This window comes from Rhinolophus sinicus, linkage group LG07 (assembly GCF_036562045.2).
Source record: "Rhinolophus sinicus isolate RSC01 linkage group LG07, ASM3656204v1, whole genome shotgun sequence".
NCBI lineage: Eukaryota > Metazoa > Chordata > Mammalia > Chiroptera > Rhinolophidae > Rhinolophus > Rhinolophus sinicus.
In genome coordinates this window covers 33,051,054-33,077,338 of record NC_133757.1, presented here as the reverse complement: position 1 = coordinate 33,077,338, position 26,285 = coordinate 33,051,054, and the positions used below count along the sequence as shown (strand labels likewise).

The 26,285-nt window shown below is 42.4% G+C and overlaps 1 protein-coding gene across 16 annotated transcripts in view; it reads right to left on the bottom strand.

Annotated features, from left to right (window-relative positions):
- Window positions 1–26,285, bottom strand: part of SGMS1 (sphingomyelin synthase 1) — a 254,474-nt gene that overhangs the window by 185,089 nt on the left and 43,100 nt on the right. For 8 of the 16 annotated variants that reach the window (XM_074339427.1, XM_019738745.2, XM_074339429.1 and 5 more), the window contains exon 3: window positions 1,384–1,590. The exons of 4 other annotated variants lie outside the window; for them this stretch is intronic. The gene's annotated coding sequence lies outside the window, so the exon portion shown is untranslated. Of the gene's footprint in view, window positions 1–1,322; window positions 1,591–26,285 lie in introns of all 16 variants that reach the window. 4 more of the 16 variants (XM_019738682.2, XM_074339432.1, XM_074339421.1 and 1 more) reach the window with 1 other exon arrangement.

Sequence of the window (26,285 nt, the reverse complement as noted above, 5' to 3'; positions counted from 1 at the left end):
ATCTTTTAGCTTTAAACAATATAAAACAAAAACAGAAAAAATTCAAACCCTCATTCACTCAAGTGACAGAAAATTGACCACTGCAGGAGCCATTTAAAGAATGTAGTTACACAGCCTTCAAAGGCAATCCCAGGGGAGGCATTCCCGAAACATCCTGTATGGGCTGCTCTACCAAAATCAGTACTTATTTGCCATAAGAGACCATTCTGAGGAAGAAAATACTCTGTTGGATATGGAGGTTCTGATACATTTATTTCTCAAATGTCTGCGATACTTACATATGCTGATACAACCTGTAGGAATATAACACCAACAATATCAGGCAGGGGTATCTAAAATGCTTTATGAGTTAACCCACTAATCCATGCAACAACTCTGAGATAGTTACTTTTATTGTCTCTATTTCACAGGCAAGGAAACTGAAGCACAGAAAAGTGAAGTAAGTGCCCCCGTCACACAGGGAGGCGCAGAGGAGATGAACCAGAGCACAAACACCATCACCAACACAGGAACCCAGAGCTCTAAATAAAGGAATCCTACACCTATATATCTCAATGCTCTATTAACCATGACATACCTCACTTCAGGGAAGGAAAGCAAGCTTACGGGCCTTCTTCACTTCATTTGCATGGGTTTCTACCTATAAGATAGATTTTCAGCTGCAACTAACATTCAGTATTTGCTCACATTCAGTATTTTCCTTAATAGAAAATTTAAATCAAAAGCTTTTGCTGCAAATCTAAGACAGATAATGAATGTATCTATCAGGTCTAACTGCAAAGCTCAAGAGAAATAAAACTGAAATAGATCCTTTCCCTAACAATCAACTAAAATGCCACCTTGCAGTTTTAGAAGGTGAAAGATTTTGAAGATGTGAAATGAACAGGGGAAAACAGGAAGTTGCACAGAGTCCAGGCTGATGCTAGGAGTGCTTGCAGCCCACAGCCTCTTGTTCTATAAGCTCAGTCTAAATGTCACGAACCCCAGGGATCAGGATGCGCTACAAACACCCCTTTTCACTTGCCCCCAAAAGAAACGTGAAACGTGTGCCATTTATTCCATTGATAAGTTCAATCTACTGAAATTATCTTCAACTTTGATTTGTAGGTGGAAAATAATTTGGTTAAATGAGTCATAGTTTCTGTCTAAAAGAGGAAAAAGAAAAGCAAAATAAACTCAGCCCTGGTGGCTGTGGTGGCTCTAAGGAGGAAATGGCAGCATGTGTGCAATACCAATAAAATCAAGAAGAGGGGATGGGACTAGCTTTGAGGGTGGCAAGGGATGTCTTCCACTGAAGCACGTGTAGAACATCACGAGCCTACCTCAACAGGAGAAGCTGTGTGGTATTAAAGGGACTCACAGGCCCCTCTGCCCCTGGCACACCTGAAATTCCTCGTGTGAGAGGAGCACGAAGTGACCATCCTCAACACTGCTTGTGAAAATGTCTTCTCCTTCCAGGTTTCTACAGGCAGGGAATTCAGAAAGACGTGTTGGTGTTGGCCCCTGGTCGGTGATTCTGTTGGTTGGATGGTGTGGGAGGAGCCCAAATGATTTCCTTTTCTTGGTTCTGCTTCAGAAAAGGTTTTCTTGCTAAAAAAAAAAAAAAAATTGCAATCGGTAGCAAACATATAAGGCATAGTCACTGTAGTAAAAACCACGGAGATGTAGTTTTTAGAAGCTGATTCTAACAAGAGACACTGCTTAGAAGACACAGCACTTAGTTTTCATCCCTTATACCAACTAAGAATCTCGTGAGATAGGTATTTTTGTCTTCATTTTACAGATAAAAAAAAAAAAAACAACTTTGGAATTTCTCTTTAATGAAATATTGTTTCCATCCCAAAGTGGGAATCGCTGCTCAGAAATGAGCCTATCAGAGACTCCTTGACAGGAAAGTGTCAGTGAACTCACAGATGAGGACACTCTGGTTTAATAAATTAATTCACTTTCACTTAAAGAAGACTGATACAGAAACAAGTCATAAGAGGGCTAGTCACTGTTTCTATTGAACCAAACACACAAATCACAACATTTGAGGCTGGCTGGATTAAATAATAAAACTGGACTCTACTTCAGAATCAGTGATTTGTGTCCAAAAATGTTTCAGGAGTAAAAGGGTGATTTTTAAAAAGTGCAGGTCATACCACTAATTTTGTGAATATGCTTCCTTTTTCATAAAACATGTAAGATTAAAGCATAGAATTTATCTCCTCATTGTATGCAAGTTCAAATGCCAGCAACCAATGAAAAACAAGGAAGTATTCCCAGGATTATTTTCGCCACACAACCTTAGCTCAGTGGGTGTCTCTGCCATCAATTACCTCAGAAGCACCACAACTTTTAAAATAAAACTACCATCAAAAGAGGACAAAGCAGAAAGTTCAACAGGAAATAAATTTGAATTGACTGGGGAAAGCCTGTGAAAACCAAATTAAAAATTCATATTCCATTAACTTGGATTGTGTGACATCCCAGCTGGGTGGAGCTCAAGTTCACCTTTGACTCTTCTCCAAGAAAAGGAAACCCCACACACATTAGTAATTACAAGGCGGCAGAGGTATTTTAACACCTATTTTTTTTATTGTTTAAGTTTGTTTGTAAGCAAACAGATTGCTTAATCCCTAATTTTTCTCTATTTTTTTCCCCTGATTATGAAAAAACCTAGTATACACAGAAGTCTTAGGTGAGCTGGCAATGGTCCCTTAAGGGTCTCACCTTTCTTCACTATTCCTCTAGGCACCAGTGAAGCAACTACAAGTTCTGATCCCTCTATCTAATCTGTGTGTGGCTGACAAACTAATTATCTGAAAGCACTGATTTATCAGCTTTTATACATCCCTGCTGCCAGTCAGAAAGACCTAGCCTGGTTTTCAAGGCCAACACATCTGCCCCCAACCTTATTTCCTACTGCCCTTCCTTCCCAAGCCTCCACTCCAGCCAGATTCATATACTACCTAACCCTGAACATTGTTCTCCCTGATGTACAAAGGCACACTGACCACTCTCCCACCTGAAATGCTCATAAACCTGGGAGGTCAGAACACTGCACCACTCTGGTTGGCCACCTGCTTCTCTCACCCCTCCTCCTCAGGCTCTTGGGACAACTTTCACCTTTGCCCAACCCCTAAATAGACACCCGTTTCCCAGGACCCTGCCCATTTTCCCTTTGTCATCCAAGTAGATGGAGTTTGTGAGGAAGCGATGGAGGCAGCCCTGTCTAAGCCAGAAATTTCCAAAGCATCTTTGGCCATGGCTCCTTGGAGAACTGGCTGGTTCCATAGCTGAAGCAGGAAATATATAAGATGAGCTTGACATATCCTGTACGGCCAGAAAGAGTACTAAAATGCACATGTGTGTGCACACACGTACACACACATACGACAATGGGAACATGCCAAAGGGCACAGGAGCCAACTGAAAGAGCTCCCAATGGCCAAAGCTGGAACAATTTGAGCAACTAAATAAATAATGTGTATTAGATAATAACCGAAAGCACAAATTAAATAGCCATGAATCCATGCTGATATAACTGATTGAATGAATGAATGAATGAGGGAGAATATACAAATATATGCAGAAGAATTCAAAATAATTTATGTAGATATTCCACACTCAAGACGGTAGAGCATAATTCCCTACTCCTTACATGTAGGCTGTACAGTGACTTTCTTCCAGAGAGTAGAGTATGGAAAGGGAAAAAAAGAAACTTTACAGTGGAGAAACTTGACAAACACAATCTCGGCAAGATGACAAGGTCAGTATCAAAAGTGATAAGTCATGTTAACACTATGTACTGTAGATATGATTAAAATGGGGCTTCATTTCTGAGGTCTTCCTCATAAAAACCAGTAACTCCAATCTAATCATGAAAAAAACATCAGATAAATCCCAATTGAGGGAAATTCTACAAAATACCTGACTAGTATTCCTCAAAACTATCAAGGTCATCAAAAGCAAGTAATATCTGAGTCTAATAGTCTAGGAGTCTAAGGAGACATGACAACGAGATGTAAATACGACATCCTGGATGGGATCCTGAAGCAGAAAAGGGTATTTGGGAAAAACTAAGGAAATCTGAATAAAATACGGCTTTAGGTATTGTAACAATGTATCAATATTGGATCATTAATTATGACAAATGTACCAAACTAATATAAGATGTTTACATAGCAGTAGGGGAAACTGGGAATATAGAAAGTCCTGTACTACTTTGCAACTTTTCCCTCAAACTAAAACTATTCTAAAATTGAGTTTATCTTAAAAAATTATCCTTGGCTCTCCTATTTCCCGTACCCCACACCCAGACTGTAGCCCAAAATACCTCTTTCTGTTCCCTCCTCTCCCATATCCTCGGCCACTGCTCTCCCTAGTCTTTGTATTCTCCAATCAGTCCTCCACACAGTTGCCAGAGTAAGCTTTCTAACACACATGTCTGATCAAAACCCTTCAACAGCTCCCTCTTAACTAGATCAGAGCTGGCAGATTTTTTCTGTATAGGCCCAATCAGTATGTATTTTAAGTCCTGCAAGCCTAGTCTACTCTGCCATTATAGTGCTAAAACTGCCATGTATTAATATGTAAATGGCTGCAGCTGTGTTCTAATAAAACTTTATTTATAAAAACAGGCAGAGGACTGGATTTGACCCACAAGCCATAGTGTACCAGCTGCGGACCTAGAGAATCAAGTCTAAACTCCTTAAACTGACATTCAAGGCATGATCCACAGTACCCCTGAACCCTCTATCCAGAGGAGCCCTGCCTCCTTTGGCTAAGTCATTTGTTCCCACATGGGGATGCTCCCTGCTTCCCCTTCACTTGGAGGAGGTGAGGCATCTCCTCTGTGAAGTGTTTTCAGATCATTTCACATCGGAATAACTTCTCCTTTATCACAAATCATAGTATATCTGGACCCCTATAACTCATCTGGCAGAACGTCAGCTAAAATGTTAAATATCATCATACATTATTTAATTTTGTATATTTGTCTTGGATTTGTTCTTTCCAATGAATTCCAAGCATGTTTAAGGTATTAAGTAACGTGAAGTTACTTAAGACATACCTGATGCCTTCAAAAGACTAGTAGGTAATAAGTAACTGAACTAGCACATCCTAAAGCATGTTCTAAGTTCTTCGTGATATGTTAATAGGTATAGCTTTTAAATGAAGTGTTTTATAATCAACTAAGTCTGAGGAATTCTGGGTTCAACTAAGTTATGCAGCTTTCTTTGTCACAGGAATTTTCAAAGCCTTCATTGTACATTGTCAATCCCCCTAAAGAGGAATATATTATACAATAATTCTCAAATCTATTTGGCCATGGCATTTTTTTCACATTTTTAGCATCTGTGTCCAGCTGAACAGTTAGGGAATTGTTGAAATTAAGCCTACGCCTACAAGCAAGACTGAAACTTCTAATCCTTTCTATTTGTCACTGAAGTAGGCTGAATAATGGTCTCCCAGCAGATATCCACGTCCTAAACTCTAGAATCTGTGAATGTTACCTTATATGGGAAAGAAAAAAGGACTTTGCATATGTGATTAAGGATCTTGAGATGGGAAAATTATCAGGATGGGCCCTCAATGCAATCAAAGGGATCCTTATAAGAGGTAGGCCATGGGTGATCTGACACCAGACACAAGAGAAGGCAGTGTGACCAGGAGGCAGAGACTGGAGTAATGCAGCCGTAAACCAAGGAATGTGGGCAGCCGCCATAAACTGGAAGAGGCCAGGAATAGCTTCTCTCCCAGAACCTCCAGAGGGAGCACAGCTCTGCCAACACCTTGACTTCAGCCCAGTGAAACTGACTTTGGATTTCCGTCTGCCAGAACTGACAGAAAATAAGTTTATGCTGTTTAAGGCACCAAGTTTATAATAATTTGTTACAGCACCCATAGGAAACTAATACAGCCACAGTGCCAATCACAGTGCAGTGGTCTTTGCCAACATTAAATATTCTTAAATGAAGTGAAATTAGCCTTGTCCACAATTAGGTCACAATCAGCCTTGGCTAGTGAGGTTTCATCAGCCACTTATAGGGCACAGTATAGGTCTCTGAACCTGGGCTAAACCACTTGGGTTCATATACCAGCTCTAACATATACCAGTTAATTATATGATCTTGGTGTTTATCCTCTTTGTGACTCAGCTACCTCATCTGTAAAATGGGGATATATTCATAGAATTGCTTTGTTGATTAGATAAAATCATGTGCAAAAAGCTTAGTACAGTTCCTGACATACAATAGCACTCAGTAAATAAAAACTGTTTATTATTAAATTGTAGTATTATTGCTACTTAGAGGGGGGAAAAAATCCACTTTCACCCCAAGCTAAATCTCATATTTTTTTATTCTCAGTTTGATAAACTATACCCAATTTCTAGATTAGGACATTTAAAATGACCTCGACAAAGTAAGGCAGGTGGAAAAGTCCACGACTCCCTCTCTGAATCACAGCTTTGGGGTATCTGACCTGTTTAATTATGACAACTAATAGCTCTAAGACATGTGCTTAATGTCATGTGTTAAATTCATGCCTCTCAGTAACAGGCCTAAAGCTATTCTTCTTGTGTGGCTCTTCTATATTAATTAGGTAAAAGTGCCAACAAAGGCCTCTTTTCTTAATTATTAAGCTACTGATGCTCCATTTGCTAGTTTTCACCTTAATGTTTGGTTATACTCAGAGCAACAGATGAAATTTTTCTGATAGGTCCTAATATCGGAATGGCACAAGGACATCAGCCAAGGAGACGAACAGTCTTGGTATAATGTACAAAGCATGTCTGCCATATCTTGGTCTCTCCCCATCTACCACTGTTCTCCATGGACAACCTAAGTGCCACTTGCTGCCACATCCTACAGCGTAAACAGCCTACATGGGTGATTGAGGAGCTACCATACAATATACCTGATCATAAATATTGGGGCACTATTGGTCACAAGGTGCTTGAGACTCAGAGCTCTGATTCCTTAAGCCTTCTACTAAAATGGAGGTATCTTTAGGAAAGTTAATATTTTAATTCTTTATCATACCGCAATAGTCATTAGTATAAAAGCCAAAAAAAGGTTGGGTTGACATAAGAAGGCAGCAAGATTCTAAAAAAGGATATGGGAAAAAGCATGCCATCTTCACTATTCTTTTGGGTGTCACAGTCAAGAATTGGTAAGAAAATTGTGGCTCAAGTAACCTAATCTATATATTCTCCAGAATCCTGGTGAAGTGGGATGGGCCAAGAAGACTAGCATTTGCATGAGATTCCAATAGATACCACAAAAAAAATGATCAAGACCTCCTTAGGACCCTGGAACTAAGAACCTCCAACAACAGCAAAAAGGGCCACCTCAACTTCTGGGGGCTGCCCCAAGTAGACAGAGCGAAGAGACAGACGACACATCGAGATGTCCCTTACTTCAGCAAGAGTCCCAACCACAAGAGTTGCCAGGTCACATAAGGCGAAGATGAAAAAAGAGTGATGTCAACACAACCAACAAATTTCCCACCCCACCTGACCCCTAAATGCCAGGCCGAGTCAGTCTGCCCTGTGAGCAGTGGCCAAGAAGCAACAGCTAAGGCCAGGAGACAGCAACACAGAGATCAGGCTAGGGACTAGGATTAAAAGAACTTGAAATGGCTTGAGTTATCCCTGGAGCCTGCAGAGAAAAGCAGGGACTTGGCAAGAAATACAGACGGCAGGGGTCTCATAGCACAGCTGGTGGGAGTTTCGAATCTCCACACTGATTACTACTCCCTTGGCTCTACAACCCCAGGCAACTGAGGAGCTGTAGAGGCACAAGTCACACTAACGAGTTACGGTACAAACATCCCCAATTAAGGGGCTGTGGAGGAAAACAAAAGTAAGTCACAGTTCTGGCCACATTCAAGAAACAGAGAGGGAATAGCACTCCCTTGGCAATGACAAACAGATGCACACACAGCATACATGTCATAAACACACGGCCAAACTGTCCTCGTCTGTCAGCCAGGGAAAGACCATGCTGGGACATTGCAAAACCTGACTAAGTCTGGCTAATTCAGGAAAGCAAGCTGAAACTAATGAAAAGTTAAAATGTTAGTGATTTTTAAGAAGCACTTCCTTTATTTTTAAATTTTAAAATCGAGGTTATAAACCCAAATGCCAATGGAGCTAGGCCTGGAGGGCAATGGTTGTGGCTGGCAGGTATGAAGAACCTGAAGGTGTGTGCCACAATCAAGAGGGCCCAAACCAACTGCCGTCACGGGGAGCGTGGGACAGGAGTGGGCAGCTACAGCCCCCAGAGCCGACGGACACCTGAGATGGTTCGGGGGCTACACCCAGCAGAGCCCGTGTAGAGAATCACAGAACCACTGACTCTCTGGTTGCTTGTCTTTTAAGATGAAAGTCAGATAAGTGAATAAAATTTAGTTCCAAGGAATATGAAATGAGAAGTAAAAGTCCTTCCCTTCTACTCCCCCAACTGTTAACAGATTAGATCACTACATGTCCTTCTTTTCCTAGACATACAAGATGTTCTACAAGTTGCTTTTTTCACTCAACAATATGTCATGGAATCCTTCCACGTCAGTACATTCAGATCTACCGCATTCTTCTTACCAAGGCAGAGTGAGAAGACAGAATTTCAATGCTGGGAGATGACCGACGAGCCTCTAGGCCAATTCTTTCTGCTTAACAGGTGGGGTCCTCGGAGGTCCTGGCATCCTCTAACCACACAGGAAAGAAGCCTGAGCCCCACCCTACCTCCCCCCCACACCCAACATGCAGCCACGCCAGCAGGTGTCACCAGGATCACGCCAGCCTCTTTACTTTCCAAAGGAGCCAAGCAAAAAGGCAAAGCTTCCCACGTGGTAGGCGAGAAGCACTAAGGGAGACAAAATGACCTTAGAACAAAGCAATGGATTGTAATCAGTTAAAGAAATTTATATACATAAACTTCCTTTTTTTGTTTGTTTGTTTGTTTTGTTTTGTTTTACTAGCAAATATCTAGAACCACTCAAAATGCATCCAAGTTACTAAATTAGAATTCCCTTAGCAGTCATAGTCTAGCTATTTCCGAAACACACTTGAAGTGGAGTTAACCGAGATTTTCGTGAAGTTCAACATCTTCCCGATTCTAAGCCTTAAAGAAACAGGGTAGGACCTGAGTCATAAATAAACTGTTTATCCCAGCCAGATAACAGATGCAATTACTGGGCCTCCTGGTAAATCCAGACCTGCACTAATGGAATAAAGGATGTGGTCGAGGCCTCTGCTTCAAAGACCACCCTTATCTAAGAAACCATTAAAAGAAGAACTGTAAAAGTCATATTTAAAATATTAATTCTGTTAGTGATTCAAGGTACTAAAGAGCTAATTGAGTATTCAGACCTTCAGAAACTCCAGTTTGGATCCCAGATATAGAAAAAGCTCTCTATCTAAAGATATAAACTCCCTGGAGGCCAGAGCCTCCCTGCATGGCTAGCTTTCAAAACATTTTAGGAAACTTGACCTAAAATTAAAATCGGCATTTCAGCAAGGGTTACTCAGAACCTTTGGAGAAACTATATTTCAGATAAACACAAATTGGAGAAATGAGTTATTCTCATATCCTAGTAATACAATTTGCTAGAAACCGAGAATATTCCAGATTGCTCTCCTTTTCCCCTCTTCCATTCCCACATGAGAACCATCAAGTGCACAACCGAGTCCTTGCCCCCAGGACCACCCCAAGGTGGTGTCAGATAAGTGATCAGTGCCATGGAGAATAAGAAGGCAGGAGCAAGAAATTCTGACATACAGAGGGGAAGGTTAAGGCCCACATTTTTGAGAATTGGGTCAGAAGCATGTAGAAGTGAAGCTGCCCAAATCTACTCAGTCTTGCTTGTAGCTGTTACCATGTTCTAAGTGTGTTTATGGTCCTGTCTGCTGCCAATGCTGCGTCAATCATACAAATGAAGTTAATATAAATAAGCTATGCATAGTATGTCTCGTACAAATCCTGATTCTATATAGTGCTTTTAATCTTGTTAAAAGATCCCAATGTTGATGTTATTCAAACACTCCCAGATAATGTTCAGAGCACATTCCAGTGTTTGAATACACAGTATAGGGTACAGTTCCTTGTAAATAGTACTAAACTTAGTATTTATTTACTAAACAATTTTTCAGCTATCCATAATAATAAGTAAAGACTAACAAGAATGTTGGAAGTATTTTAAGAATGATAAAGTAAATCAATTAGCTTTTTACTAGGCATGTTTTAAATGTTACAAAAAATTTAATAAGAAGAAGAAGATGTGCTTTAACAGAAGAAATGCAAAGAAAAGATGGAAATGTTGTAGAAATCAGACCTTGATCTAAAATCTGAACTAGAAAAAAAAAATCAATTTCAACAGCGAAACCAAATCAGGGCAATCAGAAAAATAATTTTATTGTTATAAAAGAAAATGAGTTTATATGAGCTTAGGGAACCCAAATATTTTATAACAAGCAGTAAGCATGCCCACTCTTTGCTCCAGAGACACTCTATCTTCCAAGGCTATTCGCTGCACAAACAAGTGCCTCTACTCACAAGAGAAACCCACGGGGAACTGCTTCTCAGTTGTAGGTAGGTTAACAACAGGGAAAGACAGGCCTAGGGAGAAAGTGGAACCTATGATTTCAGAGTGTGATTGGCAGTTTCATTTGCTAACGGTTCTCAGTAACATAACCGTCCTCTTCCCTCCTCCTCATCGTGACTATTTATTTGCTTGTTTTCTTAAAATTACAAGGACATTTTATTTAAAGGTACCACACACATTTCACCCCCACATGCTGAATCTAATTCACAGCCTAGACGCTTCCTGCTATAAAAAACAAACAAGTTACTCCTGGCTGCTTAAACTTCATGCCTGAAATATCCCAGATAAGCAAGATAGAATGAGCCAAACACCATGATGAAAAACGATATCTGGCATCTTCTCCTGAATTAGAGAACTGGATTCGATCATTGTTTAAGGACATGAAATTTCAAGGCCTGGGACCACTTTAGTGTAAGTACATATTGATCTGGAAGCTATTGAGGACTGCTTTGTAATGATCCATTCACACAACACCTGGAAAAGAGAATTCTGAACTAAAACCGACCATGATGCTAAGGGAAATTGGTAAACATGCAGCAGCAACGTACACATAACATATCAAAGACCTGTTACTAAAACTATAAGGGTTGGCCAAGAACGAGCCCTCTTGTTGTTTTATTTGCCATAATCTTTTATTTCAACTTACTTTTGCTTCTTTAAGCAATATTAGTATCCAAAACACCAGCCATACAACCCTACAGCCTGCCCCCATCCAGCTGCCAGAACTACAACCAGAATTGTCATTCCAAGTCATCTGCAATGACTCATCTTCTGTGTGTGCTGCCACATCTGTTATCCTATCCACAAAGGCAGACACACACAGTGGATACCCAATCTGCTTTGGGAGTGAAGGAGAAAAAGAGAAAGGATTAAATATAGCTATCTTGGCCAAATCTCTGAATATGGAAGCTCTAACCATCAGATATATATTAGAATTAAACCCTTTTTACTGGTAAGGAAACTGAGCCCTAAAGAAGTTAAGCAACTTGTCCAAGGTCATACAGGTCTGTCTGAGTATAAACTGCTACCCTGTACTCACCATGTATTATCAATAGAATTTTAGCAGGCTTTCTCAACAGGCTGAGCCTGCCCAAAGGGCAAAGGTAATATTTTCACCCGCAGAGAAGAATTAAGTTTCTCATATAGTGAGCTCTGGGTAGATACCCACACCGTGGAGAGGGTGCTGACTAGTCACGCAGGGGACAAGGGTAGATTCAGTGTGTGTCCCAGCACTTAGAAGTTCCTAAAAACAAAATCCATTCTCTCCTATGTAAAACTATAAGGAATTTCAATTCAACTATGTGAACAGGAAGAGGCATCTGACACCGCTTCTTTAAACAGAGGAAAGGAAAGTTTAAGACAGAAAAAAGGAAATAAGCAGGTATAAATAGCTCAGCAAAAATGTGGTTTCTCATAGAAACTTTTAAAATGTGTCCTTCAATTTGTTACATGTACATATATTCATACATATACATTTGTACAGATGTGTGCAATACAACTGCCAGGTCTTAATGCCTGGCACTGAGAAAACAGATTATCAGTGACAAGTATAAATCAAATCCGTGGAATGAAAGGCCTTTTCCACACATTCCTGGTGGCCCAACCCTTTCAGTAAGAGATCTGACCACAACCATAAAGGTATCATACCTTTTGATGCAGTAGTTCCATTCCCCTAACACACCCCGACCATTTTAGTGAATTTCCTTCCACTCCTCATAGAGTTTTCACCCAGCTATGACCACGGGCCACATACAGTTTCTGCACCTTGCTACACAGTTTCCCTGACAGCCATTTTTAAAGGCTGCATTACTTGGCAAGGGCCACAATCACTGGGACAGGAGTCCTGCTGTGCCTGGTAGTTGTTAGTCCAGAATAGTCTCTGAGCCTTGAGGCTAAACAGAGCTACTTACATTTTACTGATTATATTGGGCAAATATAACATTTTAAGTCCATAGTTTAAGAACCAGTCAACTGGTACAGTCGACAGGTACAAAATAAGACTAGGGGTTAAAGGGCCTGGTTTCTGAACCTTGAACTAGTGATATTGATACGAAAGGGTTTCTCACTAAAGAAACTCTAAGTTTTCTTTTCCCTAGTGTTTTGTCTCCGTAATCCCTGGTTATAATCATTTTTCTAATCAGTTTCTTGATCATAAACGATAGATTGTTGGGTGGCCGTGGTTGGGTGCTCAGCGGTTAGAGCGCGGTGCTCCTAACCCCAAGGTCACTGATTCGATTCCCACATGGGCCAGTGAGCTGCGCCCTCCACAACTAGACTGAAAACGACTTGACTTGGAGCTGATGGGTCCTGGAAAAACTGGTCCCCAATATTCCCCAATAAAAACATTTAAAAAATAGATTGTTTTTAACCTGAATCATAGAACTCTCCTACCCCCTGCTTTCGGTAATTACCCTAAAGCTTGTGATTAATGTCTGTTGACTATGGTCACTGTATCACAGCATTTTTTCCAGGCATTGCTGCTAGGTGAACAATAACTGACTGACCGGTTAAACCAGAAGAAAGGCCAGGCTCCATGAAGCTAAATAAATTTTTTCATCATGCAGTCACTCTGTCAATGGCTTTGAATCCTGCTTCTTGGGCCAACACTTTTAACTCTATTAACTAAAATCTATCTCTCCTCATCTAGGGGCCGTTAGGATACAAGTGATACACCTCCAAGACTTCCAGGACATCCCAACCACAGAGGTCAACATGGTCCTCCAGGCAGATCTCAAGACCCCTTCCTCTCACCTAAGATTATACAGGGCGAGAGTCCCGTGAATCCCCAATAGGTATGGACAAGGGCCACATTCAGCAGGGAGCAGATACAGAAGAAGAGACCTCCTGTCCCTCAACTTCCCATAGAGACTTATAGGGATCACGTCTATCAAGGGGGACATACGGCACGCAGTTAGAGACAGGAATTGGGTCTCCAAAATGCCTGGATACATCAGGTAATATTCCTGCACGTCCGACATAGTCTATGGGAAATAACCGCCCAAAAGACCTCCCGTCTCCACCCAAACTTGCCCTTGTTTACCATCACCATCAGCCATTATCAATCACAGGTATCAATCAAGCAGCCCCACAACTAGAACGGAGTAGCCCATTCTAGGAAAGGAAATAAAAACTCCAAGTCCTGGCCAGTCAGCGCCTTTTGAGCCTTACTTTTGCTCGGGGGCTGCTCCAAACCCTTTGGAGTTAACTTTTTCTTCTAATAATCAGCCCTTGAGCCCTTTGAGCCTTTTGAGCCACTCCCCTGTACTCAGCCCGCTCCAAACTCTTTGGAGTGTACTATTTCTTCTAATAAACTTCTCTTTCACCACTTCACCTCTGTGTCTTGTTCAATTCTTTGCTCCAGTCACCAAGAATATGGACACTGTGCTGAGGAGAGCTCACCCCCGGCAACATAGTGGCTAGGATTCCCAGTTTTCCTCCCTGAGGCCCGGGTTCGACCCCCAGTGTGGGAATCTAGCCCAGACTCCACCGGGTTCGACCCCCGGTGTAGGAAGCAAGCCCAGGCACGGCCCTGAGAAGGGCCCGCTCTCCGGTAACAATATGACCTCAGGCAAATCAAAACTTCCTGCAGTCTGCTTTTTCACCCATGATATGGTGTGTGTGTTTACTGCATGCTGGACACTAGGCAAGCATTTTGCATACTTCTCATTATAAACTCATAACAACACTATGAAATAGGTATCACTACCCTCATTTGACAGTGGAGGAAATTGAGGCACCAAGTTATACAGCTAGTATCAACTGGCCGAGCAAGAACGGAAGACAGCACGTCTGGGTCCAGAGCTCACTGCTGGGTTAGAGGCTTTCTAGGGTTCCTTCCAGCTCAAACCGTCTGTGACCCTGACATTCCAGGAATGAGCTGTGCTTATTTGGTCACATTAATGCCAGTTGTTTGTAGTCGTTCAATACCCCTCACAAATAACAAATTCTTTATCTTCAAACACTGAAAGATTTAAAGCAGTTATCAAAGACATGACTTTACGCATTGACTCTAATGACAGGTCACCCTAAAATGATCCAGAAATCCATGTGGCATTTCAAATGCTTAAAAATTCCACTGTCAGTTGATGCGGGAAGAACTAAATTATTAGCTAAATTGAAAGACAGAAAGATACAAGACAAAGAAACATTTTACTTTTGGAGTAAAGGAGATGGAAAATAAAACCACAACCAGTTTCAAGGCTCACTAGCTGGTCTCTATTCGCTAATATTTCAGATAGGCCTCTGCCCACTGTGGACTCCAGAGGTTTATCCACTGCTCCACAACCAGATAGAGCAAAAGAAGGAAGAGCTTGCAGTGACATCTCTAAGCCACCAGAGAGCATACCTTATCTGGGCTCAGGACACTTCACAGAAAAGGCGACTTAAAAGTTGAGACTCCTGGCAATGAGAGTGTGAAAACACCACCCTAGTTTACCGGCATTTCTTTTTTTCAGATCAACCAAGAAGTCTGAGACCCACCCTTTTTTTCCTTTCTTCTTTCAAGTCCCAGTTTCTCCCCAGTCTAACTCACCCTCATCCAAATGAATGAATGAAACTACCACTTTCTAGATCAGAGACTCTAGGACTCTGCTGTGCACAGAAGTCAAGGTGTTGGATTAAAATGCAGATTCTCGGCCGCTACACCCAGAGATGATGTTTTGGTGGGTTTCGTATGGGGCTCAGAAATCTACCTTTCTGACAAGCACTGCCTGCAGGAGCCTAAACACTATCTGTCGTGCGGGACGGCCTGTGGGGTCTCTGCTCCCGCTCCCCATACAAGAACGCAGGATATGGTGAGGCCAAAAAGGAACACCCACGGAGCCATAGATGGGGGAGTCATACCACTATATTCTCTCTGGCGGCACTATACTCTCACTGGAGGCTGGATCCACACTGTCCTCAAACCGCCATCCACACTTGCCAGCCCAGCCGCCATCTTCTTGCTAGCCCCCATTCTTCCTCCTCTTCTCTTTCCTTCTCTCTGCTAGCGTAGCCACAGCAGTTATATTAGTGGCCAATGGCTCACTGGTTACAGCTGACGGCCAACTAGCCACAGCTGATGGCCATGCAATCACAGTTCATAGCCATTTACTACCTGAGCCAGCACCTGTCCATGTGAGGCTGAGAGCCTGGAAACTACTTTCTGGGGCTCTGCCCCCACACTATCTCCATACTGTCTAGGAACAGGAGGGTTTTTCTCTATGTCCCCCTTTCCCTGTGCATCTGCCCGGTGACCGATTCCCGGCACTCCACCTTCAAAAGAGACTTCCCCACTAAGATCTGGTCATTACTGTGGACCTGACTAGGTCAGCTCTAGCACTTCCTGTCAAGAGAAAACCTCAGTGACAAAGTTCCTGGCAGCTTCAGCAGCTCATTCCCAGCTTGATCATCTGCCTTGAGAGCATCAGAACAATAATTTCACTCCTGAACTATAAGCAGCTCAGCAGACACTAACTTCCAATTAGGTACGGGGTCTCTCGGAGCATGACAGGGGTATGTCACCGGCCCCCGTGGTTGGCCCCTGATTATCACTGCTTTGGAACCATCGTTCTCTGACCGGGTAGACGAAGCTGGACTTGCCATGCTCCCAGACTGTGCCAACAGGAGGGGCCTTCTGTAACGCACAGGCCAAGCAGTCTTGTGGCTACTGAAATAACACAATGCTGATTGACTAGCTGCTAATTCAATTAAAGGAATGTATTAGACCACAGTTAAAATGAACTTCTCTAAAACACTATGATACTGAAAACCACATTAAATCCCCTTACATAAGAGACTCTGTTTATGGAGTTCATTTCTTATGCAATCAGTCCCATAGTGACTGGGGTTTAAGTTACAAGGATCCACAGGTGCAGGGTTTCGGATTACACTTGTGTATGCTTTGGAATGAAGGAACTGACAACCTCCCTCCAAGTGCCAAAGGCAGCAGGGATGACGGTTCCCAGGGCTCTCAGGCAGCCCTTATACCGGAGTTTGCCACAGAAAGTACCACGGAGGCTCAAGGGGCTTGGCCTGAAAGAGAAGTAGGCACCACTCAGGGTCTTGTGAGACACCAGGCCTCAGGCCAAGAACAATAACCTATCGTCCAAACCGAGGTGAAATGCAGAAAGCAACGCCCTGGCATCCAAACATGTTCCTGCTCCAGTCACATAAGCAAGACCTTGAAGCATTTACAACAACTTGTAACTGGCTTCTGAGCCCCCCTGAACAGAACAGTTAGAGACTTGGACAGGTAGAAAGATTTCGGCACAGCGTGAAATAGAAAACACATGCTACAAGGCAGTGACTACCATGTTTCCCCGAAAATAAGCCCCGGTTAAGATCATCAGCCAGACGGATGCATTTAGGACATTATGACGATGTTCCAGAAGAAGATGACATGACTGTATTTGAATACATGTAGATTGTTGTACATGAAAAAATAAGACATTCCTGAAAATATGCCCTAATGCATCTTTTGGAGCAAAAATTGATATAAGACCTGGTCTTATTTTCAGGGAAACACGGTAGCGTAAATCCGGATTATGGTTAACTCTGGGGGGAAGGGAGAGTGTCATGATTAGGAAGGGCACAGGTGGGCTTCTGGAAAATGTCCATTCTTGGCCTGGGTGGTGGCAATTCATCTTCACATGGTGGTCATGAATTTGACTTTACTGCAAGACTAGTTAGTGCTCTAGGTCTTGGGATCACACATCCCTTACAGCCTCTGGGCTGACCAGACCACAAGCATGCATGACAATCAGAACACAGCAAATGCTCCCACTGGAGCTACACACCCAGCAGCAGCGTCATTTGTCTACAGAGCTCTCAAAATTCTCCAACTCTAATGCAGCACTGGCCAGTGTGCAGTGTGGCGCTTCATGAGCAGAAGAGAACATCTGAGAATGAGAATTACCCACAGGTCCTGGATTACAACCACGTTTTCCCCAGGGTAGAAACGTCCCAGAGCAGAGAACAAGACAAGGGCAGATGTGCAGATCAGTCAGCAAAGCTACTTCACGTGGGATGTGCCCCGAGTGCCCTTTCTGGTCCTGTGCCTCTCGCCTGCTCTGGGCTGGCTGCGTTTGGCCCACTTCCTGGCACCCACTCTCTCTATCCCTGGGTTATAAGTAACATGAGCACTGGGGGAAGGCTTAGCATTAAGTTATTTTCTTGTTTTTGTAGATGGACTTTCAAGATTTCTTTACCCTCTAAAGTTTTCCCTTTGTCAGCTTTTTATTATATAAGCAAGGTGTTTCTATATTGCTGCCTACCCTTTCTTCTCTCTACAGTAAGTACAGAAGGGGCAGAAATGGTCTTACTCAAGTCAGTAGCCCTGGGCTTGGACCCCCCTACATAGAAGAGATATTTATAGAATGCACCAAAATAAATGATTGTCTAAAAACTATGCTATAAGATGCTTGTACAAAACCATATGTGTCGAAAACCACCTATTCTCACACTGAGCATTCCCTACTGCTGCAAAGCAGACTGCAGTGTAAACTACATCACAGCAGCGCTGATTTCTACTTCGTCTGCTTGGAATAGAAAGTTCCAGCACCCTTCAGGCTGGAGATTGGGAAAGGATTCTTAAGCGCTGCCATTTACGTTACATGAAAGATACAGCTGGATAAGTAGTAGGAAAGGGCATGAGTTTGAGAGTCAGGTACAAATGGGTTAAAATCCCCTCTAGCATTAAATGCCCCGGGCAAGTCACTTCACCTCCCTGAATCCTCCATTAGCCACAAGGTGCCAAATCCTAGGAATGACATGGCCTCTGATTCCTTTGCCTCCATTCAGCCTCAGTGCTTCCATCTTTTTCCTCTGGGAGTGATCTAAAAGTTAACACATGCATGTAGGTGCCCAGCCTCTGTGTCTCCTATGGGCGTGTCCTCCTCGAGGGGTGAGCACTGGTGGGAGGGGAGCCCACCCTGTCAGAGATGCTGAGAAGGAGGAAGGCCATCGTTTCCTCCCGTCTGCCACCCAGTGTGTGCACATGTCATCAAGGCTTGGATAATCAGATGCTTCCACCCAAGACTGAATCTGGAGCAAGTGACACAGGAGACGAGGTAGGAGAAGAATGCAGCTGAGTGCATGCACATAACTCCACATCCAGGGCCCGGCTGGAGCCAGTGGGGGTGACCTCCCTGGGATGTCCATAGCACCATGGTGGCTCACTGTAGCAGTGGTTCTGGCAACCTAACTCCCTTTGGTAACTGCTGGATATTCTTTCAATAAATGTTTTTTCTGCTTAAGTTCTTATTTGCAACCAAGAATACAAGGACAAGGTGAGAAAATTGTGACAACCTTTGGCTTTCAGAAGTGCTAGTGGATGACAAAAATAAAACATCAAAGGAAGCCAAACCAGAGAAGTAACAGCTTAGAAAATGAGACTGAGCAAAGATTCACACGGCAAAAGTGGTATTCAATGAGTTTGCCGTCCTCTCTTTTTCACCATAACCTTTATGTAGCTCCTTCATTGTTGAAAATAGAGGCTTTCTCTACTTGCTTGACACACTGGAGGACACTACAACCAGAAAGCATATTGATTTTCTTTGTTTTATTCTGTTGACAGCTTCTTCTGTTCTCAAATTTCTCTCTGATTCTTGTAAACTGGCAGGCTATGGATTATTAAGCTCCTTAGCATTCAGTTCCATTTAACAAGTCTTTATTAAAGGCCTACTTAATTTTGTAATTAATGCTTGAAAATTTTATTTTTAAACGTAAAACACCAAGGTAATCATTTTGTGACCACTCGGGGTTCTATACACTATATGCTAGTGGTACGAAACCAAAAGGTTTCAAAGTGGCGATGTGTGAGCCACCTGCAAACCGCAGGGAGGTTTTGTTTGACCTACATGGCACTGGTGTGGTTTAAGGTTTTCAATCAGTTATGTAAAACTCTGGATTTCTATGAAAATTGGAAGGTCTGGCCTCCACCCCCCACTTGGGCCACCATCTGGCAACGTGGAGCGGGTTCGAGCAGCACCTCCTCCTGTGAAAACAGCACTTGGCCCTCCAGTGTGTCCCAGGGCCCAGCCTCTGCTATTATTTCACATCCAACCCACTTCACAAATTTATGCTACCTGCCTGGCCCTAAGAGTCACTCAAGTTTGGGATTGTTCTTTTAGATCTATCAGAAAGTGGGCTTTAGAAAAAAATAGACACACACACTTCATTCAAACGCTTCAAAATGTCCTTTTTCCACAAGGAAAACAGGGCAAACATTTTTTCCCACTTCAATTAAACATCCCTTGGATTTTAGACTTTGCAGAAATGTTAAATGTATTAACTATTATATCTCTTATTTCATCACTATATTTTGCATTTAAGTGTTTGTTTTCAGGAAATGATGAAATGTTCTGCCTCCCCATTGTATTCGCACGGCCACCTTTCAGGTATGGGAAGGGGAGGGGTGTGGGAACATTTGTCTAGTTCACTAGAAAAAAGCAAACAAGGTAAGAACCTCACAATTTTTTAAACACTTAGCCTTGCCCACACATTTCTAAACTATATCCTAGTTTTACGAGTAAAAAGCATCTGGTACTAACTATAAGAGCAATGTTTTTAAACAGCTACATATACACATTTCTACTTCCTCCAAATTTTCTGTTCCTCCCATTAAAATGAGGCAGATGAAATTTCTCACACTTTTTGCTTTACATAGCACCAAAAAGAGCTTGAAAATAATAGCCACTCAATAACGCTTGGACTTGAATGAAGGACTGAACAAAGGAACAAATACATGAAAGAACAGAATAACATTATTTTTGAATCAGAGGGAACCATGAGATCCCTTGCTGTCTACTCACCAGTGCCTCCAGCCACCTGAATTTCCTTCTTTTACCATCTCCAAGCCCACACCACCAGCACTCCCATCACTTCCATCTAGTTCCAAGCTCTTAGATTCCTCTTCCTAAACCTTTCCTAAAAGTGAAGACTGGTGTAAAAACAATAGCGCACACACACTTCTATTTACATTCCTGTGATCCCTTCCCCCTACATAAATAAGGGAAAGCAATCTACAATGCACTGAGGTGGGATTCCTTTGTCCAAAACAAGTGAGGGCTGCCAATGCTGCCTATAGATGTAGTAAATGGTGTGATTTGGAAGTTTGGGTTTTCTTTGGAAGGGGTGAACAGTCAGGATGCCAGGAAATAGGGGCAACATGACACAGCAGAAAAGCACACATGTTGGAGTCAGTGGTGTTTTGTTTTTTTTCTAGCTGGGTGGCAACAGACGGTGGTAGTTAAAATTGTGCACTTTGGAGTCAAATGGATCCGGGGTCAATGCTGACTCAGCCACTGCTATGCAGTCTGGACAGGCAGCTTAACCTCCCAGTCTTCATGTCCCTCCAAAGAAGCTACAGGGATCCCCCCATGGGAGGCTGGTGGGAGAGCCTGGGACCAGGCCCTCAGATGGCGACGCCACCAAGTGTGCCACAACAGCAGCAGGGATGGCTAATCTTCTCCGCGGTTCTTCTCAAGGTCTTCTGCTGACCTTCTAGGGATTTATGGTTACACTTCTTAAAACAATTTCATGCTGGCAAAGCAGTGCAAACTGTGGTCCCTCCAGGGGGAAAGAAAAATGCCATGGAAACTAAAGGAAAACTTGTCTAGGCTTCCTGGCTGCTCATTCCCAGAAAGAAGTTCAAGAACAATGGAAGGTATTGTTTTAGTCGTCTTTATTTATTTGACCAGCCTGCCTCACTTGCAGAAAAAGTCCCGCGACAAACATCTCAGTCTTGGTCCCTCAACGGCAAAGGTAATAAAGGACTAGAGCTCGATTATAAAGGATCATTGAGCATAACAGAAACCCTCTTCAAGTAAATCTGTTATTAAGTCTTAGGGTAATCCTTACAATGTTAATGACTCAAAGGGAATGGGCATTCCTTGTGGACCTCAACTATTTTGAGTATGTGTTTTAATAATCCTGAACAAATCAACAAATCTGGACTCTTATAAGTATAGCTAATGCCATATGAAATTTTACACATGAAATTCTTTTAAAAAGTGCAAATAAAGACCCAATGAGTGAAATGAAAGACATCGAGGTCTATGTGCTACTGCTCTGTATCTATAGTTCCTAGTTAAGGTCCTAATGATAACATTGTACTGCTATTTCACTGTCTCTGCTATTTCAGAAAAGGGTAAAAGAAACAGCTTCTGCTCGCGATCCTTCTAGACAAGCTAACTGCCAAAATAGTCTTTGCATCTGGCAAGAATTTTATCAAGTTCAACTACAAACACCAGTTATCTCTTGCCGACCAAGGCTCTGATCAAATTACTACCAAAAAGTAGAAAATACTAATAACTGCCTAAAAATTCGGTCTGTTTTATGAATAAATCCTTTCTCCCTTAATGTCCATGAAGGAAAAAGTAACCTTAAAAAGTAAAAGATTAAGAAACACACCTTGATGAGGCCACTTTGCCAGTGCCCAGACAGCCCACATGCCCTGCTCCAGAGAAATGTCGTGTCTATTTTCATAGTTAAGACTTTAAGAGAACATGGTGAACATGAAAAAAAAAACAAAGGCTTAAGAGTTAGAAGAACAGGAACTAAGGAAAGCAAATTAGAATCTCGATGTAATTCAAACAAAGCCTGGCATCTTTTACAACTTCCCTCCAGTAAGCACTGTTGCCCCTGGAGGGTGGCACAGAGAGGGGCACCATACATTGCCTCACATATCCCAATGCTTGAGTGCAATTATAGCATAGTAATAGAAATAGTACAATAACAAAATCTGCTCTGTACTTAGCACTTACTAAGTGCCAGGTACTGTACTAAGCACCATACGTATATAGTGCACATGTATATATGTACAGATATATAACAGAGGCATAAAAGTTGACATATTAACATAGATATAAATGTACATGTATATATACATAACACGTACTAAATCTCATTTAATCCTTAACATAACCCTGAAGCAAACAACATCCCCATTTTACAGATGAGAAACTAAGGTTAAGAAGGTTAAGTAACTTTCTCACGATCACAGCCAAGAAGCTAGGATTTACATCCAGATCTGTCTCGCCTGACTCAAAACTTGGGCTCCTACACACCACATCACCAAAGAAACTTTTTCCAACAACTGAAGAACCACACAGGAAAATGAGAGAGAAACTACCACCACACACTTTGTAAAGTTCTGATCAGAGGACCAGTCAACCATTTCTTCAACTAGGAACAGAGCTGCAGTGGGCATTCCCTGGCCAGATGACCATATTTTGTTCTGTAAATCCAGGTATGCTGGCAAAGACCACCTCTCCTAGGGCTCACATCCCTCTTCTAGGCGAAAAAGCAACTCCTGAAACTACCACCATGGGATTAGGTTTATATAAGATTTCCCAAATAATTGAAAAATCAGTCTGTGCAGCCTCCTTTTGTGGGTGGGGGAAAGGGTGGTGAAGAGGTGAGACCCACCCACTGCTCATGCCCCAACATTCTCAATTGCCAAAACAAAAGGGAAAAAATTCACAATTTCTTGCCGAGAAAAGTGACAGAATCCACCTGCTCCAAGTGTGCTCTGTGGCATTCGAAAGGTCTCTTTGTACGTGGGTGGGGGTGGGAGGAGAGAGGTGACAGGTGGGACCCTCCACCAGAGCAGAATCACAGTCATCCGCTTTTCATAACGTGTTTTTTGGGGAAAAAAGTATTTAAAGAACTGGTTCCACTGCGAAAATTATGACTCTGACCTTGCAAAATTTAATAAGAAACACAGTACTTCAAAGATGCCTAGTTTATTAATTTTTAAAATTAAATATAAATAATGAATGCCTGCCAGTTAGAAAGAAATTCTTCTTGTTTTCCTGTTAACTTCTCTACTTTGTCTATAATCTTTTTTCCTATACCCTCCTCATTCTCCTTTTCTCTTTAATACATACAGTTGTGACATAAGCTATCGGACTGACCTCCATTATTCAAAGAGAACACAGACCAGAGCTTTGAACACTAAGAGAGAAGCCTCCAGAAGACCTAGCACCCAGACTAGCTTTCCTGAGAGCTCCCTGCACCATTAGCACTACTGCTGACAGCACCAGGCTGGGGGGCTCTAGGACACACATTTGACCTTGAAAGTTACCTCAAGCATGGGCAAAACCATGTCCAATACCTTCTGAAAGCCTCTTCTAAGTTCTACAGGAAACCAAAAGAAAAACACATAAAGCAAAGAAGCATAACCATTCATCTACAAAAACCACATGCTTATGATCTTCCCAGAGCTGTTTTGCTCCTAGGGCCCCAGCCGCATTCCGCACCTGGCCTCAGCTGTCTCCGTTCGAGCAGCACCCTCAAAGCCATCAGGTCTCCTCTCTTTCTTTCCTTCCTGCATCACACTTTCCATGTTGGGGAAGGTGGGACCCTCCCCCCTCTTCAGTTGCTTCCCTAACCAAAGCCAAGTGGGAGATGGAAACCTCCTCAACCACCCAACACTCTAATTCAGTCCCAGCTTTTGATCCAAGAGATGCTCCACAAGAAGGTGGGCGATGGACATGCTAAAGCAGCCCACCCTGCAGGTGATACCCAATAAACAGAAACATGGCCAGTTGGTCCTCGTTATGGACCCAAGAGTAAATCTCTCAATGTTCTAACTATGGCCTCCACAAAACGCATCAGATACTGGGGTCTCACGTGAAAAGCCAGCAACCTCTGAAACCCCGCACCAAGTACTGTACACTGACCTCAGAGCCACTTGTCCCCATACTCCTTCCAGCAGACACCACAGCTGCAGCTAGAGGCACACACCCCTTTCCGCAGAATAGCCAAATTCCATAAATGCCACCCTTTCTTTTCATTCCCCTCCAAGAACAGGGGGAGTCCCACAATGGAAAGAATATTTCATTCACACTCTGTCTGAAGAGCAATTTTTCCATAGATAAATTGGATAGTTAAAATTCTCAACCAGATGAGGGGCCTATTCATAATAACCTCAAATCACAAATGACAAAGCTGTAGTCTGTATCATACATTTTTTTGAATCACAAAGTCATCTAGCTAATAAATTTAACCTTTTATTGCCCGAAAGCATTTTTTGATACCATCACCCATTACACTATAATGCATGTATGTGATAAACTTCTCCCAGTAGAGTTTTGTTACAGAATACAACATTATAATTACTACATGCAGATGCCAACATCATGTTGGCAACAGAACGGAATTTCAAATAATAGTTGCCCTGTGGGAAGATAATCTAAATCACTTGGAAATTATAGGTCTTTGGTTCTTCCTTGATTCTTTATCCAGTAACCGATACATACTGGAGAGTTGGGGCTGTAACCCCTGGGAGCGAAGTAGCGCTAGCAGGATAGAAACTGGTCGTTTCTGTAAAGAGCCATTGCAGTTCTCCTTCTAATTAAAAAGAAAGGTTTATTTTCCTTAGCTGAGGATAACCAAGGAAATTTTTTGCTCGTGCTTGGGCGAGAGCTTTAAAAGTTTAAGTGTGGCACAGGCACTGATAATCAACGAGGATCACAAAACTCAGGAAGCCCAGGCGGGGCTCGGGTGAGCTAACCTGTCACCATCTGCAGGGCTCCCTCTTGGCGCAAAAAACGCTGGTCTCTGCCTTCTAAGGAACAACACAGCTCCAAGAGTTCACTTCACTACCGTATATATGGAGACAGACTTGGAAGGCACAGGGAAGACAAAAGTATAGAGAAGGAGAGGAGTTGCTCATTTGACAAAAAGGAGCCCTTCCTAACCTACAAGAATTCAGAATTTGTATTTAATTAAAACAACAACAACGACGACGACAACAACAACCAGGCATTTCTGCAATACTGTGCTTCCTATTAGTTTGAATTCAACCTCAAGACAATTACTCCTAGATTGTCAGTGTCTTTAATAATAAGAGTGAATAAGTGACTTTCTAAACTTAGGAAACCTATGAACCGATTTCCTCGAAGATTTACAGAGTAATAACAGGCCAATGCTTGTAAGTGGAAAGCAATTTCTCGGTTTTGCACACAGCCCGGCACAAAAAGAAGTATCTTGGGCAAGCTTCCATAGCAATCAGCATGGAAGAGGAGAGGTTTTCCCTTTCTTTCCCAGTGGTGAAGTTATAGCTATTGAAGAGCTGCTACTGCGCCGAGCTACAAATCTTCCCAAGAGAACTTCTGGTATCTAATCACCACCAGGGCCAGGAACCCCCAGCATGGTTATCAGGCAAAGACCAAGGCATTTGTCTGAGAGGCTGTGCTCCAGTAAGGGGGAAGGGAGCGTGGATATGGACAGAGGACACATCCAGCATTCAGAGGACAGCAAGCAACTGAATTTATTACCACAAGAAGCACATCATGAAACAATTTCAAGGTCCATTGGCCTATATTAAAAGAACCACACTGCCCTCCTAAAAACTGCTTAATTTTTACAGACCTGCTATCAGCATTAAGGTTAGCTTTTTCACAATAGTTTTTTTACCTACTCTCTGACGATCTCAGCGTGACTGCTTTGTTGAGGCATTTACTAGGGATCAAAATCACAAATACAGCTCACTCCCTATGCTGTATTTATGTCCAGTCTCTCTGGCCTGCGAATGCCCTTTGTGGGTGGTCAAGGACAAATGGCATTAAAGCCTATTATTCAGCTTTTCGTGTAAGAAGGCTTAATGTGTCAGCTGCATTTTAATCTAAGGATTACACACTTACCATCAGAAAATTCCTTTTAGAAACATCAATAGGGATCTTTTTTTTAAGGATTCTTATTTTTTA